This window comes from Mesoplodon mirus, assembly GCF_964341445.2.
Source record: "Mesoplodon mirus genome assembly, contig: SUPER_14_unloc_5, whole genome shotgun sequence".
In the NCBI taxonomy this organism is placed as follows: Eukaryota; Metazoa; Chordata; class Mammalia; order Artiodactyla; family Ziphiidae; genus Mesoplodon; species Mesoplodon mirus.
Window position 1 is genome coordinate 180,001 of NW_028295698.1, and position 19,036 is coordinate 199,036.

Below are 19,036 nucleotides of genomic sequence, written 5' to 3' on the forward strand. Positions count from 1 at the left end.
ATATAATTGATTTCTTCATTTTTTCCCCATCTCTTTCCAAGGTACTGCATTTGATTGTGTCTTGCGACTGAGTGAAAAATGCTAGTCCTTGAGTCAGGACATTGGGCCCTTTAGCAAGTAACTCAACCTATCTGGGCTTCAGCTTCTGTATGTGCGATCAAGAGGCTTGGACTAGCTGACTTTTCAAATGCTGTGTTTCTTTGATTCACTCTCACTTACTGATCTGCTCCTTAAGAAGAGGGTCTGTTCTCATAAAGTAACAACAGTCTTTCGTACTCAGTTTGTTAGTTATATTGCCTTCTACGTATGCTTAGCTCTAAATAATTTATACGGCTCTTGTGACAACTTTTAGATCTTCTTTTTTTCTTATTTTCTTTTATAGTTTCTAATTTGTTATCGCCAGTGTAGAGGAGCCTGATTGACTTTTAAAATTTATTGATCTTGTATGTGTGTGCCTTGTTGAACCGTCTTATTAGTTCCTGCTAGTTTATCTGTGGGTTCTTTTGGGTCTCCTAGATAAATGAGCATATTAAATGTAAATAATGTGTTCTTTGGATAAAGTTTATTTTCTTGCATCTCTATATATAGAAGCAATATGTTGAATTGATTTAAATATTTAAATACTTACATACCTGTTATCACAATCTAACATTGTTTATCTTATTTTCTTTCAATCAATATTATGTTTTCAAGATTTATCCACGTGAATCCATAGAGATCTAGGTCTTTGATTTTTGACTGTTTGATATTATGTGATCACATGCATATAGCATCATTTATTTTCCATTCAAGCATTATTGGACAATTGGATTGTTTCCCTCCCTTCTCTAGAACAAACAACATTTCCTAGAATATCCCTGAAGATGTCTGACAGTCGAGAAGGGCCAGGCTGCCCGAAGGATTGCTACTTGCTTTTAGCCACCTTCCAACAGGCCGTCTCCAGCCAGCAATTTGAAGCACAGCTGAAATGAGAACTGCCCCAAATGTGAAGATCTTAGGAGCTTCCTAGAAGGTGGGAGGTTAATGATAGGCATCCTGCTGGGATCCCAGGGGAGTCTGAGCTGGCCTGAAGCTCATCTTCCTCCTCCACCTCTCAAGAGAAATGTGGAGGAAAGAAGACTTCAAAAACTGTGAGCAGGCAGAGGGAGAGATATTGGGGGCCGAAGCTGTAACTGAGGTCTTGGAGTGGGCTGTGAGCACGCAGAGCCTCTCGAGAGCCAGGCTCTGCCTTCTGAGAACTTCTCCCCTAAGGCTGCTCATAATTCACGTGATACCAGCCATATAGAGCCGACTTGGCCCACACTGTCACAGAAAGCCTTATCAGAATCTCTTCTTCTTCATACACTCTTGTGTCTGTTACTTGGTTATTGCCTTTGGTACTCCAGTGATGTGAACCACAGTCGCCAGGGGATGGAGGACACTAGTGACCCATCTTGCTCTGTGGCCTCAGTCCACAGCTGGAGGGTAAGGGAAGAGGCCAAATGAAGGTCAAGAAGGAAAGATGGAGTTTGAAGAGAAGACCTGAGTTAAGGATGTCTTCTCAAGTCTTGATGACTGAAATGTAGCTCTAGTACCTGAAGTCCTGCTTGTTCTCAAGGCTGACCGCGGGGCTGGGTGCACTCAGTGAAGGAACCGTATACACTTAGAATTTCCGTGTTTGCTCACACTTGCCCTCCTCTGATACACCCTCTGCAAGACTGATCTTCCCCTGAAACAACTTTCCACCTGCTACTGTCATCTCAGGAACATTTGCTTCCCCTTCCTAGTGTCCCCCTAGAATGCCATTGCAGCCAATTCATAATTTGATAATCATGCTGCTTACCATATTCTCAGCAACTTCTGAGAAATTTTATTCACTTTATTCCATAGTCTTCACCCATCAATAATCTTCCTTAACTTCCTAGCTGCAGGTTAACCCATTCGGAATCATTTCTTTTGCTTTCTCTTCTTTGGCAAATCCTTTCTATCTTTTAAGGTCTTTTTCTTGTCTCTCTACCATCCTGCCTTCCTGAACTTCTTTTTTTTTCGTTTAAGTAACCTTTCAATCTCCTTCCCCAATTTCCTCATAAACATTGAGAGTTTATTCCTCACACGTTAGACAGCGGTTTATGAATGGCCAGGCATAATGGACTCAGAATGAGTTGGCACCCCCGAGGTACCTGTCTTGCTGGGGAGCCACAGGTGAAGGGCTGTCTGCTGGACACATGTTTGCATGGAGTCAGGCTGAGTGGCCTCAGGGTGTTTGCTCTGCACTTGTGTGTGTTTCTCCCTAGTTGGTTTCCTTGTCCAGCCACCTGTGGCCTCCCTCCATCCAGCCCAGGGAATCCTTCTCATCACAGGGGTAGGATGTTTGTCTCATTTTCCATCACATCCTTTCCCCAAAGTTTGGTTGTGAGTTGTTCCCATTCCAAAGACCTTTCCTCTTTGAAGAGAAAAGAGAAAATCTTGTCTCTCCTTTTCTCTCACTTCACTTCTGCTCTATTATCTCCTCCGTCCAGAATGGCCCACTGACTCACATGGGTGTAGATCCAAAGATGGCAAGAAATGCCAGCAATTCTGAGATAATAATACGGATGGATCAGGAAAACTTGAAAACCTTTATCCCGCCACATTAAAAAAAATTGCACTTCCAGTGTATTCAGAGTCTCAGTGTAGAAACACAAATGATAGAGAAATTGAATTACACTCAAGTTTTTCTTTCCTCCTTTCCTGATTTATTCTAATCCTCCAAGTTAACATGATGAACTCTTTGTTGTGTAAAGTTTCAGACATTTTCTACCCATGCACACTTTTCTTCTTTTCACATTAGAGTGTGAACTAGGTCACTTTCAACATGCTGTGATTCTGTGATTCACTGTCTCCCACCGAGTCATCCACGGATAAAGTCATCTGTTTCACGGAGAACTATTTCCAATAGCTAATAGCCAATGTCTGTGGAGTGCTTACTCTGTGTCGGTTTCTTGTAACTACTTTACAGATCATTTGTACAGCGTACCCATGGACCAGGTACAATTATGACCCCCAAGTGACAGATAAGTGCAGATAAGTACAAATAAATACAGAGGCCAAGTGACTTGCCCAAGACACTGGAGCAAATCAAAATCCATGCCTCTGTAATCATTTTGCTCTATTGCCTCTGTCTGGGAGGCTTGATGATTTGGCAACTAAAACCTTAAATATCATGTTCCATTTTTATATCTGTGACACAAGCGTGGGGCTGTGATACGGGGTAAGTAACCTGACTACTTTTGAAAACCCTTATGCACCTGGATGAAAGTAAGCCAGGGACTGCAAGCCATAGATTTAAGGTTTCCTACCAACTTTTAAAAATAGCTTCTTGAATGCAATTTATGTAGTGTCAAGTCTAGGATGTAGTCCAAATAGTAACAGAAAAATGGAGATATGTAGAAAAATACTTAAAGTTGACAAGTATTGGGAGTGTAGTATTTTTGGGGCCAGCGTGTAGACCACAGGAAAACTTGCTGTTTCCATCCCAAAGGGAAGAGCCCTACGTTGCAACTGCCAAGGTCCCTGGGACAGCAAGTGTGCTCACTGCTTAGTAAAGAAGCATCCTCAGTTTGATAGAATCATATGGGAGCCTTACATTTGGTTAGCAGTTCTACATTCTTGATGTAATAATATTTTCAGGGTGTGGGAGGGTATCAAGCTCTGAAAATACCCTTGGAGAGATCTGCTTATTAAGTTTGGCTTTTTCAGTCTCCCTACTACTTCTTTACTAAACACCAGGCGGTTTCCTTCACTTTTCAGAACCATATTGTTTTTCCCTTCTCTAATGAACTTTGAAATACTTTTGGATGAGCTATTGAGATTGGGAAAAAATAAACATCTCTTTAAAATAAGGAAGATAATAACAATGACAAGTAGAAAAAGCTCTAAAACAGAGAATATCCTCCATTCTAGCCACTGACTGGGAGTGGAAGGTTCGTGCTCGCTGTCCAGGACGTAGAAATAAAAGCTGAGGAGGCGCTGAGGCGTCTCCTGGATCTCTATGAGCCTCCATCATTTCTGCTGAGTAGGGTTGACAGATAAAATATAGACTGTTTAGTTAAATATGAATGTTTGAAAAACAACGAGTACATTTTGAAGATAAGTATGCCCCAAATAGTTCATAGGATCTACTTATACTAAAAATAATGACTTATTATTCATGTGAAGTTCAAGTTTAACTGGGTATCCTGTATTTTTATGTCCTAAATCTGACAGCCCTACTGATGATCCACAATGGAGGCAGTTGAGGAACGGTACATGCTGGCTCTCGGACAGTCAGAAATGGCTTCAGCAGATCCAGGTACAGTATGAAATTCTTTTTGGATGTAGCTCAGAAGCCATGGCCAGCCCTTGACTGCAAGTACTGCCTCGGGTTTCCCTGAGGTGGGGTAAACCTTCCTCTTAATGGCCTTTTGGTAAGTCTGGAAGACCATATCCAAGGGGAGCCCCAAAGTCAGTTTCATCCTCACAACCATGTTTCCAATTCCTGGAATTGGCTGCATGTGACTCACAAGAGCTGAGGAGGTTTGTGGAAGTTGGGAGTGTCATAGCTTGAACCCTTTGTAGGTAAAGTTTTGCTGTTGTGAGAGTTTTAACAGGAGCAATGTGAAAGACTCCAAGTCCCCAGGTAGATAGAAATAATCCTGTCCTACCTGTGTGTATGTGACAAGTCTCTAATAGTTCAGAGAGCAAGTATCTGGTCTTAGAAAGACTGATCCAAGCTTGGGTGTTTCTGGTGACAAGGCAAGGTCCTGAGTTTCAAGTTCACCTTTTATGATTGAGGAGACAATAAGGTGGTCAGAAGGGAAATCATGGAGGAGACCTTGGCTTCATCCATCGTGCAGGCTTGTATATGTGGTTCTATGCAGATTGTGTTTCAAAGGTGGAGCTTGTTTACAACTATGAACATTCTCCGATGTGCTTTTTGGACCTTCATTCCCAGAGCGAGAGCAGTGCCGAGGCTCTAGAAATGCCATGGATATTCTGAGCTGTCAGTGGCATTTCCCCGGTACTGTTCCCTTGGTGCCGCTCCTTGAAATGTCCAAAGGGATTATCATGTGTCTTGTGGCGGGTCCTAGCATTGTGAAAGGAAGCTGCTGCACCTGGCTCAGAGGATTTCGGATGTGGTGGGAGGAGGAGTAGTACTACGACTATAAATTGTATCACAGCATATCGATTCCATCTTTAGAGTGGGGTTGGGGGGTTATGAAGGGGGGCTTTTATTGTACTTTTATACATTGTACCCTTGAAACTAATTCAATTTTTAAAAATTAATTAATTTATTTGGGGCTGCATTGGGTCTTTGTCGCTGCTAGCGGGCGTTCTCTAGTTGCAGTGAGCGGGGGCTCCTCTTGGCTGTGGTGCACGGGCTTCTCATTGCAGTGGCTTCTCTTGTTGCAGAGCATGGTCTCTAGGCATGCAGGCTTCCGTAGTTGTGGCACGTGGGCTCGGTTGATGTGGCACACGGGCTCTAGAGCGCAGGCTCAGTAGTTGTGGCGCGCGGGCTTAGTTACTCCGTGGCACGTGGGATGTTCCCAGACCAGGGCTCGAACCCATGACCCCTGCATTCGCAGGCATATTCTTAACCACTGCTCCACCAGGGAAGCCCGATAATTCAGTTTTTTATAAAGAGAAGATTCCTAATATTATTCCAAAATTTTAAAAATATGTAGTTGGATAACACTATGAAAAATTAACTGATATATTCTTTTATTATTTCTCTTTGCTCCCTGGATCTTTTTCCCCATCCAGTCAGCTAGGCACTGTGAGTTCACTGCATTAGGAAGGTAAAGACTCAGCAGAAATGAGGGAGAAAAACAGAAAAGTCTCAGCTTTGGAATGTTCACAACGGAGGCCACAGTAGAACAGGTGAGAATTCTGTGAACCAAAAATAAATGTCGTCTCAAATGCAAAAAAGTATTCTCTGCACTGGGAGGCAGGAGAGGGAGGGAGGGAAGGACTGAAGGAGAGAGATCAGTGTGGCCAGGGACATGGAGACTGTGCTTAAGGACGATATGCCCAGGAAGAGAATCAGAATCTGGAGAAGATTCAGCCTGCACGTGATCATTGCCTCCAGTCAGCACCCTCATCTCAGACATTGGGAAATTCAGAGAGAGAGTGGGAGTACGTCAGGAGGGCCACGCGCATAGTCTGTGTGGCAGGGGTTGTGGCCGTTCCCTATTTGTGAGGAGTCCCCAGCGATTTGCAGGCCTCTTCTGGAAAATGCTGGCGGACGTCTCTAGTGCTTATGTGAAAGCTTGTTCACAAACCTTGAAAGATACAGATGTAGATGACAGATAGATGCATAGATAGAAAAATGTCATTAAATAAAAGCTCCAGGAAAGGTTTGGAAAATGCCCTTTATTGCATAGGACGCTTCTATTGTCATATGATGTTAGACTGAGTGCCGGTCCCTTCATCCTCCTTCAGACCACGGCATTCTGTCTGCTACTCTCCCGAGGGTCCTTTCTTCTCCCTGGAAGGGATAAAACAAATGAGGTAGAACAGGAAGAGACAAGAAGCACTCCAAGCTCTGCTGGTCAGGGTTACCCTCCAGCATTGCCTTAATGCTCAGAGCCACACACACCACAGTGAGCTTGGCTCCAGATCTACTACCACGCAATGAAGGTTCTGGAACATTTCCATATCTCGGGGGACCTCATTTCCACGTGACTCTCTTTCATATTCCCCTTTGTCACAGAAGGCTAGGTCCAGTGGTCCGGGTGAGATCTCGGCTCAGGCCCAAGGCTCTCAGACCTCAAAGTTCTGGTCCTGCAAGGGCCCCTGTCCTCTCTTGAGACCACTCCTGGCTCTCTCTGCCGAGAAGGAGCTGCTGGCAGTACGTCCTCTAAGAGTTGAGGTCCATCGTGCAGACCCTGAGAAAACTCCTAGGAAAAGGCTCCACCTTCTTGTTTACGTCAACAGAGGTCAATGCCTTTGTTAGTGCTGGGTGTGTCCCATTTGATGCAACTGCAGAACCATTAGGTAAACCAGCACATGTGTGCGGCCCCTTCCCTTAGACTCCTCTGGGCCCTCGTGACATAGGCTCAGAAGACTGCCAGCCTCAAGCCTTACCTCTTCCAAGGGACGGCCTCACCGTCTTCCAGGATCTTCTGTCCCATGAATCTCAGTTGCTGTTTGGAACTCAAAGGAGAGAAAAGACCCTGCCTGCGGGGTCTCTTTGGGCTGGGGCCTTCCCCCGTGGGCTGCTCTCCCTCATTCTCCTTTTCTTCTTGCTTCTCTACCTCCTTCTCCTCCTCCTCCTCCTCCTCCTCCTCCTCCTCCTCGTTCTTCTCCTCCTCCTCCTCGTCCTCTTCCTCAGGGGTGCTCTCGGATTCCACATTGCCCATCCGCTGGGCCATGGTGAGATGAAAGGCATGGCAGCTGAAGCCCTGCAGGACGCCGCCCTTCACGTGCTGCTGGAGGATCTCCAAGGTGGGGAAGACCCGGCAGCAGGCCATGCACCTGAAGCCGGTCTCCATGGTCAGCATCCAGTCCGCTGTCTTGGCGCTGGGTCTCTCCTCGACGGCAGGTGGCCCTGATGGGCTGCCTGGCTCTGCCCTTTCCTCATACTCTTTCTCCTCCCCAGTGGGCTCACTGTCAGACAGGAGGCTTTCGGTGGACACATCAGAAGAGGGGTCAGTGGCTACTGCGCACACATCCTCAGGAAGGGTCACTTCTTCTATCCTCAGCTGCTTTTCAGGCAACTCCAAGGGTTTCTTTGTCTTCCAGGAGACAGCGACACCCTTGTTCACTTGTACCTGCATGTAGTATATTTTCATGCCCCTTTCCTCTTTGTCTGGGTGCAGATAGTTCTTACAGGGTGAAGAGGGTGAGGAGGAGACACAGTGTGATGGGGAAGCGGTCTCTCCTTCTTCCTGATCCTGGGCTAGGGGTGGTCTAGGCTGGGCAGTGTCTCGATGAAATCTCCGGATTCCTGAAAAAGGAAATTAAAATCATAATAACATGCATGGGCCATGCCGGAAGCTGAGGGAGCAGGTGTGGTAGACGAGAGAGGGACATTGGCACGACATAGCAATGTCGTGAGCTTGGTGTCCGTTGGCCGTAGGACGGAGTGGTGTATGTGGTGTCATCTGTGGGCTTTTCATGTGCGTGGGGGGGTATACTGGAGCGGTGTCTGTATACAGGGGTGTGGAGTATGGTGGTGAGGGCTGTAGTATGTGAGGGATGCGGCTGGATGCGTGTACGATGAGGAGTGTGAGTTTGGGAATATCGGTGGTGCATTCCTTGTGGAATGGGGCTGTGGTGCAGGAGAGTACTGTGGAGCACGTGCTTGGGGTTGATGTGCACTGAGAAGGGCTGTGCCTGGAGGGCGCGTGTATGTGTGAGCTGTGTGCACCTGAGCTGGATGGTCCTGCTCTCAGGCTGGAGGTGTATGATGCAGAACTCTGTCCTTCTCTGGAAGCAAAGGCAAAGACAAAGCCTACATTTTCCTCTGAAGATGCTTAATCTGGTCCCTCTTCCCTCCACCTCAAGCCCAGACCTTTCCGGCCCCTGCTCCTTGACTTCCCCACCATGGTAGTAGCAGTATTCACACACACACACCCAGACTCAGCTGGCATCCACGCCCTCGGAACAGCTCAGCCATCCTGCCCAGGCTCCTCCACAGAGCCCTCATCACCTCTGATGACCCTGGATTTCCTCTCAGCCTCCCTGGGATCTGTGTGCCTCCTGCTTCACAGCCAAGCACCCCGTCACCTGAGGAGCCCCACGCCCTTACCAGCGTAGCTGAGCTTGCGCAGAGTAGAAGTACAGAAGTATTTAGAGGCAGAGGAGACCTCCACTGCCCCTGGGCTGCAGCCTTGGGCCACCACAGTGGATCCAAGCCGAGGGGGATCCTCTTGTGACTTCGAGATTCCTGAGGGAGGAATGAAAGGCTCAGGGTGGGTTCATCAGTCCTCTGTCCACAAATATTTACTGAGTGTGTGACACGTGTCAGGTGCAGTGAATACACACAGTTGAGAGTGTGGTTCCCAGTGGATCCTCCAGGATTTAATTCCAATCAATACTTATTCTCTCACTGTCTAGTTGGTAATGTAGGCCTCGGTGGTCACTGTGAGTGTGTGGGAAGAGTGAGTGATGTGTATCAGTTAAGTCTGTGGTAAGTGTGGGGTTGGCATGGGGAGCACAGTGCAGACGTGTCTATCTGTGTCTGTGGCCTTTGTGTGCATGGTTTCTGTTCACAAGTCAGGAATTCTGGGACATGTAACGTTTCCTCATTACATGGTGTGGCTTGTATTTATGGTGTGTGTTCATTCATTCATTCACCAAGATTCAGTAAGCAGCTACTCGTGTGTATCCGGCACTCTTCCATTGTTGTAGTCTTTGGTAACGCTGCACATTCTAGTAGGGGAAGACACACACTAAACAAAACTACAATAAATATATAATACATCAGCTGGTGGTAAGTATATAAGGGTTGCCAGACTTAGCGAACAAGAATACAAGGCACCCAGTTAAATTTCAGTTTCAGATAAACCCAGAATAATCTTTGAGTGTAAGTATTCCCATGCAGTATTTGGCCTGACTTAGTTTCAGTGTAAGTATAGCCCATACAATATGTGGGACATACGGATACTGAAAAATTACTTGTTGTTTATCTGGAATTCAAATTGAACTGGATAGCCCATATTTTCTCTGGCAATCCTGACATGGGTTACTGAGACTGTGGTTTACTGTGGTTTGTACAAAGCGGGTCTGGCATTACGCAAGAATGTGTTATAAGTGTGGTGTGTATGACACGTGACTGGTTCTTATAGAGGTATTTAGAGATGGCTGAAGTTAGCTGTGTTTGTGCAAGAGTTGAGGAGATACATGTATATAGTGTGTGTGTGTGTGTGTGTGTGTGTGTGTCCTATATATATAGTGTGTGTGTCTATATACATATCTCATCTCCAGCGTTTGGTGTTGGAGGAGAGGATTGTGATACAGGTGGGTTGTATGAGAATGTAGTACAGGAGGGATGCGTGTATATACCTCCATGTGCTCTGTGTGGTTTACTAAAGAAGTTATATGTGGGGTGTGTGATATTTTTGCTGTATCAGAGTGTACATGGGTGTATGAGTTACTGTCTCATAAAACACCCCTAACAAGAATTCTGTATACACTCTTACGTACACCGAGTGTCAGCCAGGTCCAGGCAGGGTGACAAGAACTTTACCACGCAGACTTTATATCTGGTAAGCACTCTACCCCCATTCATCTCGCTCTTCTCTGCACTACCACACACACACACACACACACACACACACACACACACACACACTCACACACACACACACACAGGAACATAGGGCAAAATATTCTGAATGGTCAGGGGCAGTCATTGCCTTCCCCAGCCTGTCCCAGCCACTGCCTGGAAATCTGCCTGCTGTCTAGAGCTCCATTCCCAGGGCCCATCCTACAGTCTCCAGGGCCCTGGGCCTGGTAGGAGCTACTGGGCTCTAATCTGGGGCAGAGGCCTCTAGCTGGAGCTCTGGGGTGACCACCCCTCTCCCAGGGCAAGCTACTCGCCTACATTTAATGCACGCAGGCACCACGTGGCCCGTGGCTCTCAGAGCTCCCCGCAGGACCCTGAGGCCATTTCTCACCCCCGCTCACGAGGTCTCAGTCTCTGGAAAACCCTTCCCTTCCCTTGATCTCCTTTGGGAAATTCTTCCTGTTGAAGGAATAAAACCTCCTTGCTTTCAATATGACACCATCCCTAGACAAACAATCTTCTTTCAAAGTGCATTCCACTTGTCAAGATATTTTTCAACAGGGCCTTCAACTCATGGGGCTTCTCTTTCCACTTTGGTAAAAGAGGCCAAGCAACTCATGGGTCTCTCTCAGCATCCTTGCATCCTTCACATCCCCCACCTCATGACCCCTAGGAAAGATCCAAGAGCATAAGAGAGAAATCGGGGACTGAGAAAAGCTGCACCTCTAGGTCTGTGCAAGCAGGATGCAGCCTGCTGTGAGTCCGACAAAGCTCCAGGCCCGGCTGCTCCAGGAGAGAGTCCTCAGACCAGCGGAGCTGACGTCCCATCTCCCAGGGGGCATCTGGCCGTTCTGTGCCGTCTCACACCACAGGGACCCTCCGGATAGATACGGCAGCATCAGTGAGACAAGGTCTCTCGCTCCCTGCTTCACAGGTGACACGTTCTCAGTCCCCCGCTTCCTAGAGAAGCTTCAGTTTGGCAGAAACCCATGTGCCCCAGACAAGTTGCCCCCCACATACCTCCTCCGTTCTCGGCAGTTTCCTGGGACTCTTCATTTTCCAGATGTTTCCTCTTTTGTCGCCGTTCCATCGTACCAACTAGAAGTCTCCCTTAGAAGATGCCTCAAGAGATGTCCAACTCCTCCTCTTCCCTACAGGTTGGCCCTTCTTGGCTCTTGGGCAATCCGTTGAAATGATTCAATACAAACAAAAATAGTCAAGTCTCCTAAATGGCTGAAAAACTTGTACCACTTGGTGAACCAGCAGTAGTGCCTAGTGCTCACCAGGGCTGTTATGTTTGCAAGGTTGCCAGGCTCACAGTGGAATTCTGTGACCTCAGTGATGACATCAGAGCATTCGGTGGACCTAGGTTGAGCACAGTGTCTGCAATAGCACAGGCCCCATTTTCAAGAACAATTCCTTTTTCCCAGCCGAAGCTTTCCCGTGAAAGGGAAAGGTTCCTACCATATCTATTATAAATTGTATCATACCATGTCTATTATAAAATTCACATTTTGATTGGAGATCTTTTAATGTCTTTTCTAGAGAGATTTAATATGAATGTTTTAAATGGTCTCCAGTTTCCCTGTGGATTACTGACATTTTAAACTCTGCACTTCAATTTTCCCTCAATACGTGTAATTTTGTCACGGCTATTTCTGTACTTAAAGATGAGGAACTATATAATTGATTTCTTCATTTTTTCCCCATCTCTTTCCAAGGTACTGCATTTGATTGTGTCTTGCGACTGAGTGAAAAATGCTAGTCCTTGAGTCAGGACATTGGGCCCTTTAGCAAGTAACTCAAACTATCTGGGCTTCAGCTTCTGTATGTGCGATCAAGAGGCTTGGACTAGCTGACTTTTCAAATGCTGTGTTTCTTTGCTTCACTCTCACTTACTGATCTGCTCCTTAAGAAGAGGGTCTGTTCTCATAAAGTAACAACAGTCTTTCGTACTCAGTTTGTTAGTTATATTGCCTTCTACGTATGCTTAGCTCTAAATAATTTATACGGCTCTTGTGACAAATTTTAGATCTTCTTTTTTTCTTATTTTCTTTTATAGTTTCTAATTTGTTATCGCCAGTGTAGAGGAGCCTGATTGACTTTTAAAATTTATTGATCTTGTATGTGTGTGCCTTGTTGAACCGTCTTATTAGTTCCTGCTAGTTTATCTGTGGGTTCTTTTGGGTCTCCTAGATAAATGAGCATATTAAATGTAAATAATGTGTTCTTTGGATAAAGTTTATTTTCTTGCATCTCTATATATAGAAGCAATATGTTGAATTGATTTAAATATTTAAACACTTACATACCTGTTATCACAATCTAACATTGTTTATCTTATTTTCTTTCAATCAATATTATGTTTTCAAGATTTATCCACGTGAATCCATAGAGATCTAGGTCTTTGATTTTTGACTGTTTGATATTATGTGATCACATGCATATAGCATCATTTATTTTCCATTCAAGCATTATTGGACAATTGGATTGTTTCCCTCTCTTCTCTAGAACAAACAACATTTCCTAGAATATCCCTGAAGATGTCTGACAGTCGAGAAGGGCCAGGCTGCCCGAAGGATTGCTACTTGCTTTTAGCCACCTTCCAACAGGCCGTCTCCAGCCAGCAATTTGAAGCACAGCTGAAATGAGAACTGCCCCAAATGTAAAGATCTTAGGAGCTTCCTAGAAGGTGGGAGGTTAATGATAGGCATCCTGCTGGGATCCCAGGGGAGTCTGAGCTGGCCTGAAGCTCATCTTCCTCCTCCACCTCTCAAGAGAAATGTGGAGGAAAGAAGACTTCAAAAACTGTGAGCAGGCAGAGGGAGAGATATTGGGGGCCGAAGCTGTAACTGAGGTCTTGGAGTGGGCTGTGAGCACGCAGAGCCTCTCGAGAGCCAGGCTCTGCCTTCTGAGAACTTCTCCCCTAAGGCTGCTCATAATTCACGTGATACCAGCCATATAGAGCCGACTTGGCCCACACTGTCACAGAAAGCCTTATCAGAATCTCTTCTTCTTCATACACTCTTGTGTCTGTTACTTGGTTATTGCCTTTGGTACTCCACTGATGTGAACCACAGTCGCCAGGGGATGGAGGACACTAGTGACCCATCTTGCTCTGTGGCCTCAGTCCACAGCTGGATGGTAAGTGAAGAGGCCAAATGAAGGTCAAGAAGGAAAGATGGAGTTTGAAGAGAAGACCTGAGTTAAGGATGTCTTCTCAAGTCTTGATGACTGAAATGTAGCTCCAGTACCTGAAGTCCTGCTTGTTCTCAAGGCTGACCGCGGGGCTGGGTGCACTCAGTGAAGGAACCGAATACACTTAGAATTTCCTTGCTTGCTCACACTTGCCCTCCTCTGATACACACTCTGCAAGACTGATCTTCCCCTGAAACAACTTTCCCCCTGCTACTGTCATCTCAGGAACATTTGCTTCACCTTCCTAGTGTCCCCCTAGAATGCCATTGCAGCCAATTCATAATTTGATAATCATGCTGCTTACCATATTCTCAGCAACTTCTGAGAAATTTTATTCACTTTATTCCATAGTCTTCACCCATCAATAATCTTCCTTAACTTCCTAGCTGCAGGTTAACCCATTCGGAATCATTTCTTTTGCTTTCTCTTCTTTGGCAAATCCTTTCTATCTTTTAAGGTCTTTTTCTTGTCTCTCTACAATCTTGCCTTCCTGAACTTCTTTTTTTTTTCGTTTAAGTAACCTTTCAATCTCCTTCCGCAATTTCCTCATAAACATTGAGAGTTTATTCCTCACACGTTAGACAGCGGTTTATGAATGGCCAGGCATAATGGACTCAGAATGAGTTGGCATCCCCGAGGTACCTGTCTTGCTGGGGAGCCACAGGTGAAGGGCTGTCTGCTGGACACATGTTTGCATGGAGTCAGGCTGAGTGGCCTCAGGGTGTTTGCTCTGCACTTGTGTGTGTTTCTCCCTAGTTGGTTTCCTTGTCCAGCCACCTGTGACCTCCCTCCATCCAGCCCAGGGAATCCTTCTCATCACAGGGGTAGGATGTTTGTCTCATTTTCCATCACATCCTTTCCCCAAAGTTTGGTTGTGAGTTGTTCCCATTCCAAAGACCTTTCCTCTTTGAAGAGAAAAGAGAAAATCTTGTCTCTCCTTTTCTCTCACTTCACTTCTGCTCTATTATCTCCTCCGTCCAGAATGGCCCACTGACTCACATGGGTGTAGATCCAAAGATGGCAAGAAATGCCAGCAATTCTGAGATAATAATACGGATGGATCAGGAAAACTTGAAAACCTTTATCCCGCCACATTAAAAAAAATTGCACTTCCAGTGTATTCAGAGTCTCAGTGTAGAAACACAAATGATAGAGAAATTGAATGACACTCAAGTTTTTCTTTCCTCCTTTCCTGATTTATTCTAATCCTCCAAGTTAACATGATGAACTCTTTGTTGTGTAAAGTTTCAGACATTTTCTACCCATGCACACTTTTCTTCTTTTCACATTAGAGTGTGAACTAGGTCACTTTCAACATGCTGTGATTCTGTGATTCACTGTCTCCCACCGAGTCATCCACGGATAAAGTCATCTGTTTCACGGAGAACTATTTCCAATAGCTAATAGCCAATGTCTGTGGAGTGCTTACTCTGTGTCGGTTTCTTGTAACTACTTTACAGATCATTTGTACAGCGTACCCATGGACCAGGTACAATTATGACCCCCAAGTGACAGATAAGTGCAGATAAGTACAAATAAATACAGAGGCCAAGTGACTTGCCCAAGACACTGGAGCAAATCAAAATCCATGCCTCTGTAATCATTTTGCTCTATTGCCTCTGTCTGGGAGGCTTGATGATTTGGCTACTAAAACCTTAAATATCATGTTCCATTTTTATATCTGTGACACAAGCGTGGGGCTGTGATACGGGGTAACTAACCTGACTACTTTTGAAAACCCTTATGCACCTGGATGAAAGTAAGCCAGGGACTGCAAGCCATAGATTTAAGGTTTCCTACCAACTTTTAAAAATAGCTTCTTGAATGCAATTTATGTAGTGTCAAGTCTAGGATGTAGTCCAAATAGTAACAGAAAAATGGAGATATGTAGAAAAATACTTAAAGTTGACAAGTATTGGGAGTGTAGTATTTTTAGGGCCAGCGTGTAGACCACAGGAAAACTTGCTGTTTCCATCCCAAAGGGAAGAGCCCTACGTTGCAACTGCCAAGGTCCCTGGGACAGCAAGTGTGCTCACTGCTTAGTAAAGAAGCATCCTCAGTTTGATAGAATCATATGGGAGCCTTACATTTGGTTAGCAGTTCTACATTCTTGATGTAATAATATTTTCAGGGTGTGGGAGGGTATCAAGCTCTGAAAATACCCTTGGAGAGATCTGCTTATTAAGTTTGGCTTTTTCAGTCTCCCTACTACTTCTTTACTAAACACCAGGCGGTTTCCTTCACTTTTCAGAACCATATTGTTTTTCCCTTCTCTAATGAACTTTGAAATACTTTTGGATGAGCTATTGAGATTGGGAAAAAATAAACATCTCTTTAAAATAAGGAAGATAATAACAATGACAAGTAGAAAAAGCTCTAAAACAGAGAATATCCTCCATTCTAGCCACTGACTGGGAGTGGAAGGTTCGTGCTCGCTGTCCAGGACGTAGAAATAAAAGCTGAGGAGGCGCTGAGGCGTCTCCTGGATCTCTATGAGCCTCCATCATTTCTGCTGAGTAGGGTTGACAGATAAAATATAGACTGTTTAGTTAAATATGAATGTTTGAAAAACAACGAGTACATTTTGAAGATAAGTATGCCCCAAATAGTTCATAGGATCTACTTATACTAAAAATAATGACTTATTATTCATGTGAAGTTCAAGTTTAACTGGGTATCCTGTATTTTTATGTCCTAAATCTGACAGCCCTACTGATGATCCACAATGGAGGCAGTTGAGGAACGGTACATGCTGGCTCTCGGACAGTCAGAAATGGCTTCAGCAGATCCAGGTACAGTATGAAATTCTTTTTGGATGTAGCTCAGAAGCCATGGCCAGCCCTTGACTGCAAGTACTGCCTCGGGTTTCCCTGAGGTGGGGTAAACCTTCCTCTAAATGGCCTTTTGGTAAGTCTGGAAGACCATATCCAAGGGGAGCCCCAAAGTCAGTTTCATCCTCACAACCATGTTTCCAATTCCTGGAATTGGCTGCATGTGACTCACAAGAGCTGAGGAGGTTTGTGGAAGTTGGTAGTGGCATAGCTTGAACCCTTTGTAGGTAAAGTTTTGCTGTTGTGAGAGTTTTAACAGGAGCAATGTGAAAGACTCCAAGTCCCCAGGTAGATAGAAATAATCCTGTCCTACCTGTGTGTATGTGACAAGTCTCTAATAGTTCAGAGAGCAAGTATCTGGTCTTAGAAAGACTGATCCAAGCTTGGGTGTTTCTGGTGACAAGGCAAGGTCCTGAGTTTCAAGTTCACCTTTTATGGTTGAGGAGACAATAAGGTGGTCAGAAGGGAAATCATGGAGGAGACCTTGGCTTCATCCATCGTGCAGGCTTGTATATGTGGTTCTATGCAGATTGTGTTTCAAAGGTGGAGCTTGTTTACAACTATGAACATTCTCCGATGTGCTTTTTGGACCTTCATTCCCAGAGCGAGAGCAGTGCCGAGGCTCTAGAAATGCCATGGATATTCTGAGCTGTCAGTGGCATTTCCCCGGTACTGTTCCCTTGGTGCCGCTCCTTGAAATGTCCAAAGGGATTATCATGTGTCTTGTGGCGGGTCCTAGCATTGTGAAAGGAAGCTGCTGCACCTGGCTCAGAGGATTTCGGATGTGGTGGGATGAGGAGTAGTACTACGACTATAAATTGTATCACATCATATCGATTCCATCTTTAGAGTGGGGTTGGGGGGTTATGAAAGGGGGCTTTTATTGTACTTTTATACATTGTACCCTTGAAACTAATTCAATTTTTAAAAATTAATTAATTTATTTGGGGCTGCATTGGGTCTTTGTTGCTGCTAGCGGGCGTTCTCTAGTTGCAGTGAGCGGGGGCTCCTCTTGGCTGTGGTGCACGGGCTTCTCATTGCAGTGGCTTCTCTTGTTGCAGAGCATGGTCTCTAGGCATGCAGGCTTCCGTAGTTGTGGCACGTGGGCTCGGTTGATGTGGCACACGGGCTCTAGAGCGCAGGCTCAGTAGTTGTGGCGCGCGGGCTTAGTTACTCCGTGGCACGTGGGATGTTCCCAGACCAGGGCTCGAACCCATGACCCCTGCATTCGCAGGCATATTCTTAACCACTGCTCCACCAGGGAAGCCCGATAATTCAGTTTTTTATAAAGAGAAGATTCCTAATATTATTCCAAAATTTTAAAAATATGTAGTTGGATAACACTATGAAAAATTAACTGATATATTCTTTTATTATTTCTCTTTGCTCCCTGGATCTTTTTCCCCATCCAGTCAGCTAGGCACTGTGAGTTCACTGCATTAGGAAGGTAAAGACTCAGCAGAAATGAGGGAGAAAAACAGAAAAGTCTCAGCTTTGGAATGTTCACAACGGAGGCCACAGTAGAACAGGTGAGAATTCTGTGAACCAAAAATAAATGTCGTCTCAAATGCAAAAAAGTATTCTCTGCACTGGGAGGCAGGAGAGGGAGGGAGGGAAGGACTGAAGGAGAGAGATCAGTGTGGCCAGGGACATGGAGACTGTGCTTAAGGACGATATGCCCAGGAAGAGAATCAGAATCTGGAGAAGATTCAGCCTGCACGTGATCATTGCCTCCAGCCAGCACCCTCATCTCAGACGTTGGGAAATTCAGAGAGAGAGTGGGAGTACGTCAGGAGGGCCATGCGCATAGTCTGTGTGGCAGGGGTTGTGGCCGTTCCCTATTTGTGAGGAGTCCCCAGCAATTTGCAGGCCTCTTCTGGAAAATGCTGGCGGACGTCTCTAGTGCTTATGTGAAAGCTTGTTCACAAACCTTGAAAGATACAGATGTAGATGACAGATAGATGCATAGATAGAAAAATGTCATTAAATAAAAGCTCCAGGAAAGGTTTGGAAAATGCCCTTTATTGCATAGGACGCTTCTATTGTCATATGATGTTAGACTGAGTGCCGGTCCCTTCATCCTCCTTCAGACCATGGCATTCTGTCTGCTACTCTCCCGAGGGTCCTTTCTTCTCCCTGGAAGGGATAAAACAAATGAGGTAGAACAGGAAGAGACAAGAAGCACTCCAAGCTCTGCTGGTCAGGGTTACCCTCCAGCATTGCCTTAATGCTCAGAGCCACACACACCACAGTGAGCTTGGCTCCAGATCTACTACCACGCAACGAAGGTTCTGGAACATTTCCATATCTCGGGGGACCTCATTTCCACGTGACTCTCTTTCATATTCCCCTTTGTCACAGAAGGCTAGGTCCAGTGGTCCGGGTGAGATCTCGGCTCAGGCCCAAGGCTCTCAGACCTCAAAGTTCTGGTCCTGCAAGGGCCCCTGTCCTCTCTTGAGACCACTCCTGGCTCTCTCTGCCGAGAAGGAGCTGCTGGCAGTACGTCCTCTAAGAGTTGAGGTCCATCGTGCAGACCCTGAGAAAACTCCTAGGAAAAGGCTCCACCTTCTTGTTTACGTCAACAGAGGTCAATGCCTTTGTTAGTGCTGGGTGTGTCCCATTTGATGCAACTGCAGAGCCATTAGGTAAACCAGCACATGTGTGCGGCCCCTTCCCTTAGACTCCTCTGGGCCCTCGTGACATAGGCTCAGAAGACTGCCAGCCTCAAGCCTTACCTCTAGCAAGGGACGGCCTCACCGTCTTCCAGGATCTTCTGTCC